Raw genomic sequence first — 12315 nt, 5'->3', positions numbered from 1 at the left:
CTGATTCATAACGCTTCAAACCGCTGAATCGACTCACTGATTCATAACGCTTCAAACCGCTGAATCGACTCACTGATTCATAATGCTCCAAACCGCTGAATCGACTCACTGATTCATAACGCTTCAAACCGCTGAATTGACTCACTGATTCATAATGCTTCAAACCGCTGAATCGACTCACTGATTCATGACGCTTCAAACCGCTGAATCGACTCACTGATTCATAACGCTCCAAACCGCTGAATCGACTCACCGATTCATCACGCTCCAAACCGCTGAATCGACTCACCGATTCATAACGCTCCAAACCGCTGAATCGACTCACTGATTCATAACGCTCCAAACCGCTGAATCGACTCACTGATTCATAACGCTCCAAACCGCTGAATCGACTCACTGATTCATAATGCTCCAAACCGCTGAATCGACTCATTGATTCATAACGCTCCAAACCGCCGATTCGACTCACAGATTCATAACGCTCCAAACCGCTGAATCGACTCACTGATTCATAACGCTTCAAACCGCTGAATCGACTCACTGATTCATAACGCTCCAAACCGCTGAATCGACTCACTGATTCATAACGCTTCAAACCGCTGAATCGACTCACTGATTCATAACGCTTCAAACCGCTGAATCGACTCACTGATTCATAACGCTCCAAACCGCTGAATCGACTCACTGATTCATAACGCTTCAAACCGCTGAATCGACTCACTGATTCATAACGCTCCAAACCGCTGAATCGACTCACTGATTCATAACGCTTCAAACCGCTGAATCGACTCACTGATTCATAACGCTCCAAACCGCTGAATCGACTCACTGATTCATAACGCTTCAAACCGCTGAATCGACTCACTGATTCATAACGCTCCAAACCGCTGAATCAACTCACTGATTCATAACGCTCCAAACCGCTTAATCGACTCACTGATTCATAACGCTTCAAACCGCTGAATCGACTCACTGATTCATAACGCTCCAAACCGGTGAATCAACTCACTGATTCATAACGCTCCAAACCGCTGAATCAACTCACTGATTCATAACGCTCCAAACCGCTTAATCGACTCACTGATTCATAACGCTTCAAACCGCTGAATCGACTCACTGATTCATAACGCTTCAAACCGCTGAATCGACTCACTGATTCATAACGCTCCAAAACACTGAATCGACTCACTGATTCATAACGCTTCAAACCACTGAATCGACTCACTGATTCATAACGCTCCAAACCACTGAATCGACTCACTGATTCATAACGCTCCAAACCGCTGAATTGACTCACTGATTCATAACGCTCCAAACCGCTGAATCGACTCACTGATTCATAGCGCTCCAAACCACTGAATCGACTCACTGATTCATAACGCTCCAAACCGCTGATTCGACTCACTGATTCATAACACTCCAAGCCGCTGAATCGACTCACTGATTCATAACGCTCCAAACCGCTGAATCGACTCACTGATTCATAACGCTCCAAACCACTGAATCGACTCACTGATTCATAATGCTCCAAACCGCTGATTCGACTCACTGATTCATAACGCTCCAAGCCGCTGAATCGACTCACTGATTCATAACGCTTCAAACCGCTGAATCGACTCACTGATTCATAATGCTCCAAACCGCTGATTCGACTCAGATTCATAACGCTCCAAACCACTGAATCGACTCACTGATTCATAACGCTTCAAACCACTGAATCGACTCACTGATTCATAACGCTCCAAACCGCTGATTCGACTCACTGATTCATAACGCTCCAAACCGCTGAATCGACTCACTGATTGATAACGCTTCAAACCGCTGAATCGACTCACTGATTCATAACGCTTCAAACCGCTGAATCGACTCACTGATTCATAACGCTTCAAACCGCTGAATCGACTCACTGATTCATAATGCTCCAAACCGCTGAATCGACTCACTGATTCATAACGCTTCAAACCGCTGAATTGACTCACTGATTCATAATGCTTCAAACCGCTGAATCGACTCACTGATTCATGACGCTTCAAACCGCTGAATCGACTCACTGATTCATAACGCTCCAAACCGCTGAATCGACTCACCGATTCATCACGCTCCAAACCGCTGAATCGACTCACCGATTCATAATGCTCCAAACCGCTGAATCGACTCACTGATTCATAACGCTCCAAACCGCTGAATCGACTCACTGATTCATAACGCTCCAAACCGCTGAATCGACTCACTGATTCATAATGCTCCAAACCGCTGAATCGACTCATTGATTCATAACGCTCCAAACCGCCGATTCGACTCACAGATTCATAACGCTCCAAACCGCTGAATCGACTCACTGATTCATAACGCTTCAAACCGCTGAATCGACTCACTGATTCATAACGCTCCAAACCGCTGAATCGACTCACTGATTCATAACGCTTCAAACCGCTGAATCGACTCACTGATTCATAACGCTTCAAACCGCTGAATCGACTCACTGATTCATAACGCTCCAAACCGCTGAATCGACTCACTGATTCATAACGCTTCAAACCGCTGAATCGACTCACTGATTCATAACGCTCCAAACCGCTGAATCGACTCACTGATTCATAACGCTTCAAACCGCTGAATCGACTCACTGATTCATAACGCTCCAAACCGCTGAATCGACTCACTGATTCATAACGCTTCAAACCGCTGAATCGACTCACTGATTCATAACGCTCCAAACCGCTGAATCAACTCACTGATTCATAACGCTCCAAACCGCTTAATCGACTCACTGATTCATAACGCTTCAAACCGCTGAATCGACTCACTGATTCATAACGCTCCAAACCGGTGAATCAACTCACTGATTCATAACGCTCCAAACCGCTGAATCAACTCACTGATTCATAACGCTCCAAACCGCTTAATCGACTCACTGATTCATAACGCTTCAAACCGCTGAATCGACTCACTGATTCATAACGCTTCAAACCGCTGAATCGACTCACTGATTCATAACGCTCCAAAACGCTGAATCGACTCACTGATTCATAACGCTCCAAACCGCTGAATCAACTCACTGATTCATAACGCTCCAAACCGCTTAATCGACTCACTGATTCATAACGCTTCAAACCGGTGAATCGACTCACTGATTCATAACGCTCCAAACCGGTGAATCAACTCACTGATTCATAACGCTTCAAACCGGTTAATCGCTCTAAACCGTGTAAATCGCTCCTGCGATTATTGTCTGCTTTACACTATTTGCTTCTTATTTATTAAATCCAGGCGATTATCTGATTAAACGTTGATTAAAATTAAGATACAATTTATACAACACGAAATTCACATTAAAGAAAAGCTTTCTACGCAAATTTCTTTCAAAATCATTTCTGACCTTCTGTCTTCTGACATATTGCGCATCTTTTCACTTTTCGTAATCAATGTAGCCGAGATGAAATGTAAAAATAACGTTATAATATTTAAACATAAACAGGAACTTCCTGTGAATGCTTTCACACTAGAAGCGAACCGAGCCTTTGTTCAGTTTAAACTGAAAAGTCCAAAAATCCGGACCAAACAAGGTGTGTGTGAAAGCGCCCATCGAGACGTATAGATCATCTTCAGCTGAATAAATCATCTTTCCATTGATGTATGTTTGTTAGGATGGGACAATATTTGAAAATCTGGAATGTGAGGGTGCACAAAAATGCAAATATTGAGAAAATCTCCTTTAAAGTTGTCCAAATGAAGTCTTTAGCAATGCATATCACTACTAATAATACATTTATGATATATGTACGGAATATCTTCATGGAACATGATCTTAATATCCTGATAATTTTTGGCATAATAGAAAATGGATAATTTTGACTCATACAATGTATCAATCTAATGAGATCACGACTGCTGTTGAGCTGCAGGGTCACATGTTCATTAAATTAATTACATTTAATTAAAACATTTATAATAAATTCTCATCTGAACTTAAAAGCCTCTAAAACAACAACCCTCACAAATACATTTCATATAGATATTATATCACTACTGGTTTTATATTAATATTAAACTCACTTAAAATATAGTAACAATACTCTGTGAAATCCAACAGTTGTTCTTACTAAGTATTTTTAGTAAACTTTACTTAATGTTCAATAATTTGTTGAACTTGTTTGACCCTCTGCTGCTCTTGCTTTAGGGGTTTCATTGGTCGTCTTCTGGACTCCTACAAATTAAACTTCCTCCACTCCAGTAAAACCAATGCAATTTAGTTTTCTTCAATAATATTTTTTCTTTTTAATTTTGTATTTTGAAATGATTTGAGGGTATTCTTTAATATTTATGCAATAATTATGGTCTATTTTTGCCATTGAAAATTAGACACATTTTTTTATTTTTTATTATTGCAGTATTTCAGGTTAAAATAGAGACTAGGCCTTCAAAATATTTTTTGTGAAGGCAGTTTAGCTCCTCTTTTGGAATTATTTAAGAAATCCTGCAACCATGGAGAGGCTTGAGAATTCACTAGTTCTCTTTTGAACACATTTAATGATTTTTGAATGTGTTTGAATGAATTTGAATATATATTTAAAAAATCTCAAAGACTATGTATCATAAAGTTTTAGATTTTTTTGTTTTGTTAGAAATATAGATTTTTTTTTTCAGTGAATTTGTGTTTTTGCAGATTTCCCATTCGTTTCCTATGGTGTCATTTTTATCCGAAGAGCTGAAGTGGGAGTATTTTTTATTTTACGACCAATAATCATGCTCAAATCATGGCCAAATTTTTTTTTTCTAATGCTAGAAAAGTCACCAAGTTTCATATAATTCTGATGAAGCTGTGCTTTTTAAAAAGTCAAAATGTGGTTCATAGGTTCAGTTTTTCATAGGTGTGTGTGTGTGTGTGTGTGTGTGTGTGTGTGTGTGTGTGTGTGCTATGTACTTTTTTTCAGCATTGTGGCCGATTTGTAGATTGTACACACAAATATTCAGAGAATTTGTGTTTTTGCAGATTTCTCATTCATTTCCTATGGTCGCTCATTTGTGACCGAAGACAATGAACGCTACTTTTTTTTTTTACGACCAATTAGCATGCTCGAATCATGACCTCAATTTTTGAGTGTGTTTACAGTCCTAATGCTAGAAAAGTCACCAAGTGTCATATCATTCTGATGAAGCTGTGTTTTCTAACAATTAAAAACAGAAGATTTTCCGGTCAGAAATGAGGGAAGAGCAGCAGAGGGTTAAAGGGACAGTCCACCCAAAAATTATCATTCTGTCATGATTTATTTAGCGAAATGTTTGCCCCCATAGTGAAAGTAAATGAGGTGCAAAGACTCCGTGTTCTTCAAATATCTTTACTCAGGAAGATCATTAAGCAGGTTTGGACTGATATGAAGGCGAGTCAAAGCTCTGGACGTGCAACGCTTCATCTGCTATTTTCCCCTATTTTGGTAATTGTACTGTAAAATAATGTTAAATGTAACGTTTTTGGAAGCGAAAATGAACAAGTTATCTTAACATTTACAGCACACACACACACACACACACACACACACACACACACACACACACACAATGTAAATGAATATTCCCATTTTACAGTAAAGAAAAAAAAGTTGGTTGTGGTTGCCAGAATATTACTATAAATTAATATTAATTAATCGCGATTAATCGCATCCAAAATAAAAGTTTGTGTTTACATAATATATGTGTGTGTGTGTACTCTGTTAACCCTTAATCGTCCCTCAGGGTTTACGTTTGAATCCCTTGTGCTCAGATAGACCCCAAACTTTTACAGAGCGATTGCATAAAGAAATATAATTTTTTTGCATGGAAAACTATATATAATTTTTTTTATTTACTTCTCAACTATACATTTATGCTGTTTTTTTGTGGGTATTTGGTAGTTTTTTTTACCTATTTACTGCACAAATACTTAACTATGTCATAAATTGGCTCATTAAAAATGATTTTTTTTATGAAAAAATCACTTGAATGATGATCTTAAATAAATATAAATAGTTTTTGGACATTGCTCTATGTGTTAGGGATAGAATACCGCCATCTGTAGGTTTGTGGAAAGACTTTAGGAATTATAGTTAAAGAGAAAGAGAAAGAGAGAGAGAGAGAGAGAGAGAGAGAGAGAGAGAGAGAGAGAGAGAGAGAGAGAGAGAGAGAGAGAGAGAGAGAGAGAGAGAGAGAGAGAGAGAGAGAGAGAGAGAGAGAGAGAGAGAGAGAGAGAGAGAGAGAGAGAGAGAGAGAGAGAGAGAGAGAGAGAGAGAGAGAGAGCAATGACCACATTATCCACTAGAGGTCCAGAGGGAAGTTATGCAGAAGTTAAGCTGCCTTTCATCTTTCTTTTATTTGCCCTTTTCCCTCTCTTTCTCATGATTGTTCCATGTTGCATTTGTGCTCTAGTATTTGTCCTTCATTTATGTATGGATTTTTTTCAGATTTATGCCAGTTTTGTTGATTTTATTTGCCAGTTTCTATAAAAATGCTCTCTGTTGCAGTCACACACATGTGTGTGTGTTTGTGTGTGTGTGTGTGTGCGTGTGTGTATGAGACAGAAAGTTCGTTCCACTTTGTGTTTATGCTCTAGGACCAGATCTTGATATAAATGTAGACATTTTCAGATTTATACTGGATTTAGTTGATTTCTTTTTTACAAACAAAGTGAAAAAAAAAGCATTTTTTACATTTTCCCATTCATTGCCAAAATCCAAAAAAATGCTCCAGACACCTGTGTGTGTGTGTGTGTGTGTGTGTGTGTGTGAGTGAACATGCTTGTTCCATATTGCATTTGTGCTCTAGTATTAGTCCTTCATTTATGTATGAAAATCTTTCAGATTTATGCCAGTTTTGTTGATTTTATTTGCCAGTTTCTATAAAAATACTCTCTGTTGCAGTCACACACATGTGTGAGTTTGTGTGTGTGTGTGTGTGTGTGTGTGTGTGTGTGTGTGTGTGTGTGTGTGTGTGTGTGTGTGTGTGTGCGTGTGTGTGTGTGTGTGTGTATGAGACAGAAAGTTCGTTCTACTTTGTGTTTATGCTCCAGGACCAGACCTTGATATAAATGTAGACATTTTCAGATTTATACTGGATTTAGTAAAAAAAAAAGTGAAACAAATGTATTTTTTACACTTTCCCATTCATTTTCAATGTGGGGTCAATCTGACCCTGAGGGACTTAAAAGGTAAAACAATTTTTACACACCTTTAGAACAACCAAATCAAGCCCAGATTTTGTGTGCATGTTTAGATTATTTAGGAAAAGTCACCGAGTCTCATGGCCCTGAGATGAAGGGAACACTTTTAAAAAATGGAGGAAAAGTCCAGTGGGGTCAGCTGGAGCTCAAGGGCCGATTAAGGGTTAATTATTATTTATATATAATTACACACACAAGCATGTATATATTTAATAAAGAAATATAATTTTTATATATAAAACATTTATATTTATATTAGGGCTGTCAAAAGATTAATCGTGATTAATCACATCCAAAATAAAAGTTTGTATATACATTTATATAATTTATATTATATATAAATATTTTATATATAAATATAATAAATTTTTCTTAAATATATGCATGCTTGTGTGTGTATTTATATATAAATAATAATTAACAGAGTACACACACATATATTATGTAAACACAAACTGTTATTTTGGATGCGATTAATCGCGATTAATCTTTTGACAGCGCTAGTTTTTCCTGTAAAGTCCCAGCAGGTGTTCAGAGATCCTCTGCTGGCTCTGAATGAGGCGGATCTAAAGCAGGTGATGGACAGAGATCTTACCCTCCGATGTTCTCCGCTCAGGATGTGTCCCAGCAGGCCTGAAGCCGGTCAAAGGTCACAGCGGATCTGCTCAACTGAACACAAGCACCAATGAGATCTGAGAGCTAAACAGCCCACACACAGCTATTCAGAGCCAGCCCTTCTGCAGAGAGACAGGCCTTTTCTTCTCCACTGTGTGGATGAATAGCCTAGAGATTGAGCAACATTTGATCATCACACAAGAATGCATTTCCCTTAACATACAAATACTGTACACTCATAAACATAACCAGGGTTCCCACTCTCTTTCAGCAAACATTTCCCAGTACTTTTCCAGGACATTTTCAATTTTACTACGGCGGGAGTAAAAGACGAGGATCATGCCAAATATTGCTTTCTAAATCATGCCAAATATTGCTTTCTAAATCACGCCAAATATTGCTTTCTAAATCATGCCAAATATTGCTTTCTAAATCACGCCAAATATTGCTTTCTAAATCACGCCAAATATTGCTTTCTAAATCACGCCAAATATTGCTTTCTAAATCACGCCAAATATTGCTTTCTAAATCACGCCAAATATTGCTTTCTAAATCACGCCAAATATTGCTTTCTAAATCATGCCAAATATTGCTTTCTAAATCATGCCAAATATTGCTTTCTAAATCATGCCAAATATTGCTTTCTAAATCACGCCAAATATTGCTTTCTAAATCATGCCAAATATTGCTTTCTAAATCATGCCAAATATTGCTTTCTAAATCATGCCAAATATTGCTTTCTAAATCACGCCAAATATTGCTTTCTAAATCATGCCAAATATTGCTTTCTAAATCACGCCAAATATTGCTTTCTAAATCACGCCAAATATTGCTTTCTAAATCATGCCAAATATTGCTTTCTAAATCACGCCAAATATTGCTTTCTAAATCACGCCAAATATTGCTTTCTAAATCACGCCAAATATTGCTTTCTAAATCACGCCAAATATTGCTTTCTAAATCATGCCAAATATTGCTTTCTAAATCACGCCAAATATTGCTTTCTAAATCACGCCAAATATTGCTTTCTAAATCACGCCAAATATTGCTTTCTAAATCACGCCAAATATTGCTTTCTAAATCATGCCAAATATTGCTTTCTAAATCATGCCAAATATTGCTTTCTAAATCACGCCAAATATTGCTTTCTAAATCATGCCAAATATTGCTTTCTAAATCATGCCAAATATTGCTTTCTAAATCACGCCAAATATTGCTTTCTAAATCACGCCAAATATTGCTTTCTAAATCACGCCAAATATTGCTTTCTAAATCATGCCAAATATTGCTTTCTAAATCACGCCAAATATTGCTTTCTAAATCACGCCAAATATTGCTTTCTAAATCACGCCAAATATTGCTTTCTAAATCACGCCAAATATTGCTTTCTAAATCATGCCAAATATTGCTTTCTAAATCATGCCAAATATTGCTTTCTAAATCACGCCAAATATTGCTTTCTAAATCATGCCAAATATTGCTTTCTAAGTCTTTAAAAGCCGTACAGTTTATTGCCATTACTGAACAATCCAGCATTTTTCAATATGAGCTCTTCATCATACATTATGACTGTGGAAGCTTGTTTACACCACAGAATAGAAAGAAAAGGTAATTGTGACTTTTTATCTCGCTATTCTGACTTTCTCGCAATTGCGAGTTTACATATTTGTTATATAAACGCGAAAATTGTCGCAATTCTTTGTTTTCCCTCAGAATTGGACTCTATAACTTGCAATTGCAGTTTAGATCTCACAATTCTGAGAAAATAAGTCAGAATTGCGAGATATAAACTCTCAACTGCGCAAAAAAGTCAATTGTGAAGAAAATAAGTCAGAATTGCGAGATATAAACTCGCAACTGCGCAAAAAAGTCAATTGTGAAGAAAATAAGTCAGAATTGCGAGATATAAACTCTCAACTGCGCAAAAAAGTCAATTGTGAAGAAAATAAGTCAGAATTGCGAGATATAAACTCGCAACTGCGCAAAAAAAGTCAATTGTGAAGAAAATAAGTCAGAATTGCGAGATATAAACTCTCAACTGCGCAAAAAAGTCAATTGTGAAGAAAATAAGTCAGAATTGCGAGATATAAACTCCCAACTGCGCAAAAAAGTCAATTGTGAAGAAAATAAGTCAGAATTGCGAGATATAAACTCACAACTGCGCAAAAAAGTAAATTGTGAAGAAAATAAGTCAGAATTGCGAGATATAAACTCGCAACTGCGCAAAAAAGTCAATTGTGAAGAAAATAAGTCAGAATTGCGAGATATAAACTCTCAACTGCGCAAAAAAGTAAATTGTGAAGAAAATAAGTCAGAATTGCGAGATATAAACTCGCAACTGCGCAAAAAAGTCAATTGTGAAGAAAATAAGTCAGAATTGCGAGATATAAACTCGCAACTGCGCAAAAAAGTCAATTGTGAAGAAAATAAGTCAGAATTGCGAGATATAAACTCACAACTGCGCAAAAAAGTCAATTGTGAAGAAAATAAGTCAGAATTGCGAGATATAAACTCTCAACTGCGCAAAAAAGTCAATTGTGAAGAAAATAAGTCAGAATTGCGAGATATACACTCGCAACTGCGCAAAAAAGTCAATTGTGAAGAAAATAAGTCAGAATTGCGAGATATAAACTCACAACTGCGCAAAAAAGTCAATTGTGAAGAAAAGAAGTCAGAATTGCGAGATATAAACTCGCAACTGCGCAAAAAAGTCAATTGTGAAGAAAATAAGTCAGAATTGCGAGATATAAACTCCCAACTGCGCAAAAAAGTCAATTGTGAAGAAAATAAGTCAGAATTGCGAGATATAAACTCCCAACTGCGCAAAAAAGTCAATTGTGAAGAAAATAAGTCAGAATTGCGAGATATAAACTCGCAACGGCGCAAAAAAGTAAATTGTGAAGAAAATAAGTCAGAATTGCGAGATATAAACTCGCAACTGCGCAAAAAAGTCAATCGTGAAGAAAATAAGTCAGAATTGCGAGATATAAACTCGCAACTGCGCAAAAAAGTCAATTGTGAAGAAAATAAGTCAGAACTGCGAGATATAAACTCGCAACTGCGCAAAAAAGTCAATTGTGAAGAAAATAAGTCAGAATTGCGAGATATAAACTCGCAACTGCGCAAAAAAGTAAATTGTGAAGAAAATAAGTCAGAATTGCGAGATATAAACTCACAACTGCGCAAAAAAGTAAATTGTGAAGAAAATAAGTCAGAATTGCGAGATATAAACTCGCAACTGCGCAAAAAAGTCAATTGTGAAGAAAATAAGTCAGAATTGCGAGATATAAACTCTCAACTGCGCAAAAAAGTAAATTGTGAAGAAAATAAGTCAGAATTGCGAGATATAAACTCGCAACTGCGCAAAAAAGTCAATTGTGAAGAAAATAAGTCAGAATTGCGAGATATAAACTCGCAACTGCGCAAAAAAGTCAATTGTGAAGAAAATAAGTCAGAATTGCGAGATATAAACTCACAACTGCGCAAAAAAGTCAATTGTGAAGAAAATAAGTCAGAATTGCGAGATATAAACTCTCAACTGCGCAAAAAAGTCAATTGTGAAGAAAATAAGTCAGAATTGCGAGATATACACTCGCAACTGCGCAAAAAAGTCAATTGTGAAGAAAATAAGTCAGAATTGCGAGATATAAACTCACAACTGCGCAAAAAAGTCAATTGTGAAGAAAAGAAGTCAGAATTGCGAGATATAAACTCTCAACTGCGCAAAAAAGTCAATCGTGAAGAAAATAAGTCAGAATTGCGAGATATAAACTCGCAACTGCGCAAAAAAGTCAATCGTGAAGAAAATAAGTCAGAACTGCGAGATATAAACTCGCAACTGCGCAAAAAAGTCAATTGTGAAGAAAATAAGTCAGAATTGCGAGATATAAACTCGCAACTGCGCAAAAAAGTCAATTGTGAAGAAAATAAGTCAGAATTGCGAGATATAAACTCTCAACTGCGCAAAAAAGTAAATTGTGAAGAAAATAAGTCAGAATTGCGAGATATAAACTCGCAACTGCGCAAAAAAGTCAATTGTGAAGAAAATAAGTCAGAATTGCGAGATATAAACTCGCAACTGCGCAAAAAAGTCAATTGTGAAGAAAATAAGTCAGAATTGCGAGATATAAACTCACAACTGCGCAAAAAAGTCAATTGTGAAGAAAATAAGTCAGAATTGCGAGATATAAACTCGCAACTGCGCAAAAAAGTCAATTGTGAAGAAAATAAGTCAGAATTGCGAGATATAAACTCGCAACTGCGCAAAAAAGTCAATTGTGAAGAAAATAAGTCAGAATTGCGAGATATAAACTCGCAACTGCGCAAAAAAGTCAATTGTGAAGAAAATAAGTCAGAATTGCGAGATATAAACTCGCAACTGCGCAAAAAAGTCAATTGTGAAGAAAATAAGTCATAATTGCGAGATATAAACTCGCAACGGCGCAAAAAAGTAAATTGTGAAGAAAATAAGTCAGAATTGCGAAAATCACGCAATTCTGACTATATCT

Source organism: Gobio gobio (assembly GCF_949357685.1).
Source record: "Gobio gobio genome assembly, chromosome: 16".
NCBI classification, from domain to species: Eukaryota; Metazoa; Chordata; class Actinopteri; order Cypriniformes; family Gobionidae; genus Gobio; species Gobio gobio.
The sequence above is the reverse complement of the archived record's forward strand: the minus strand, read 5'-3'. Positions refer to the sequence as shown.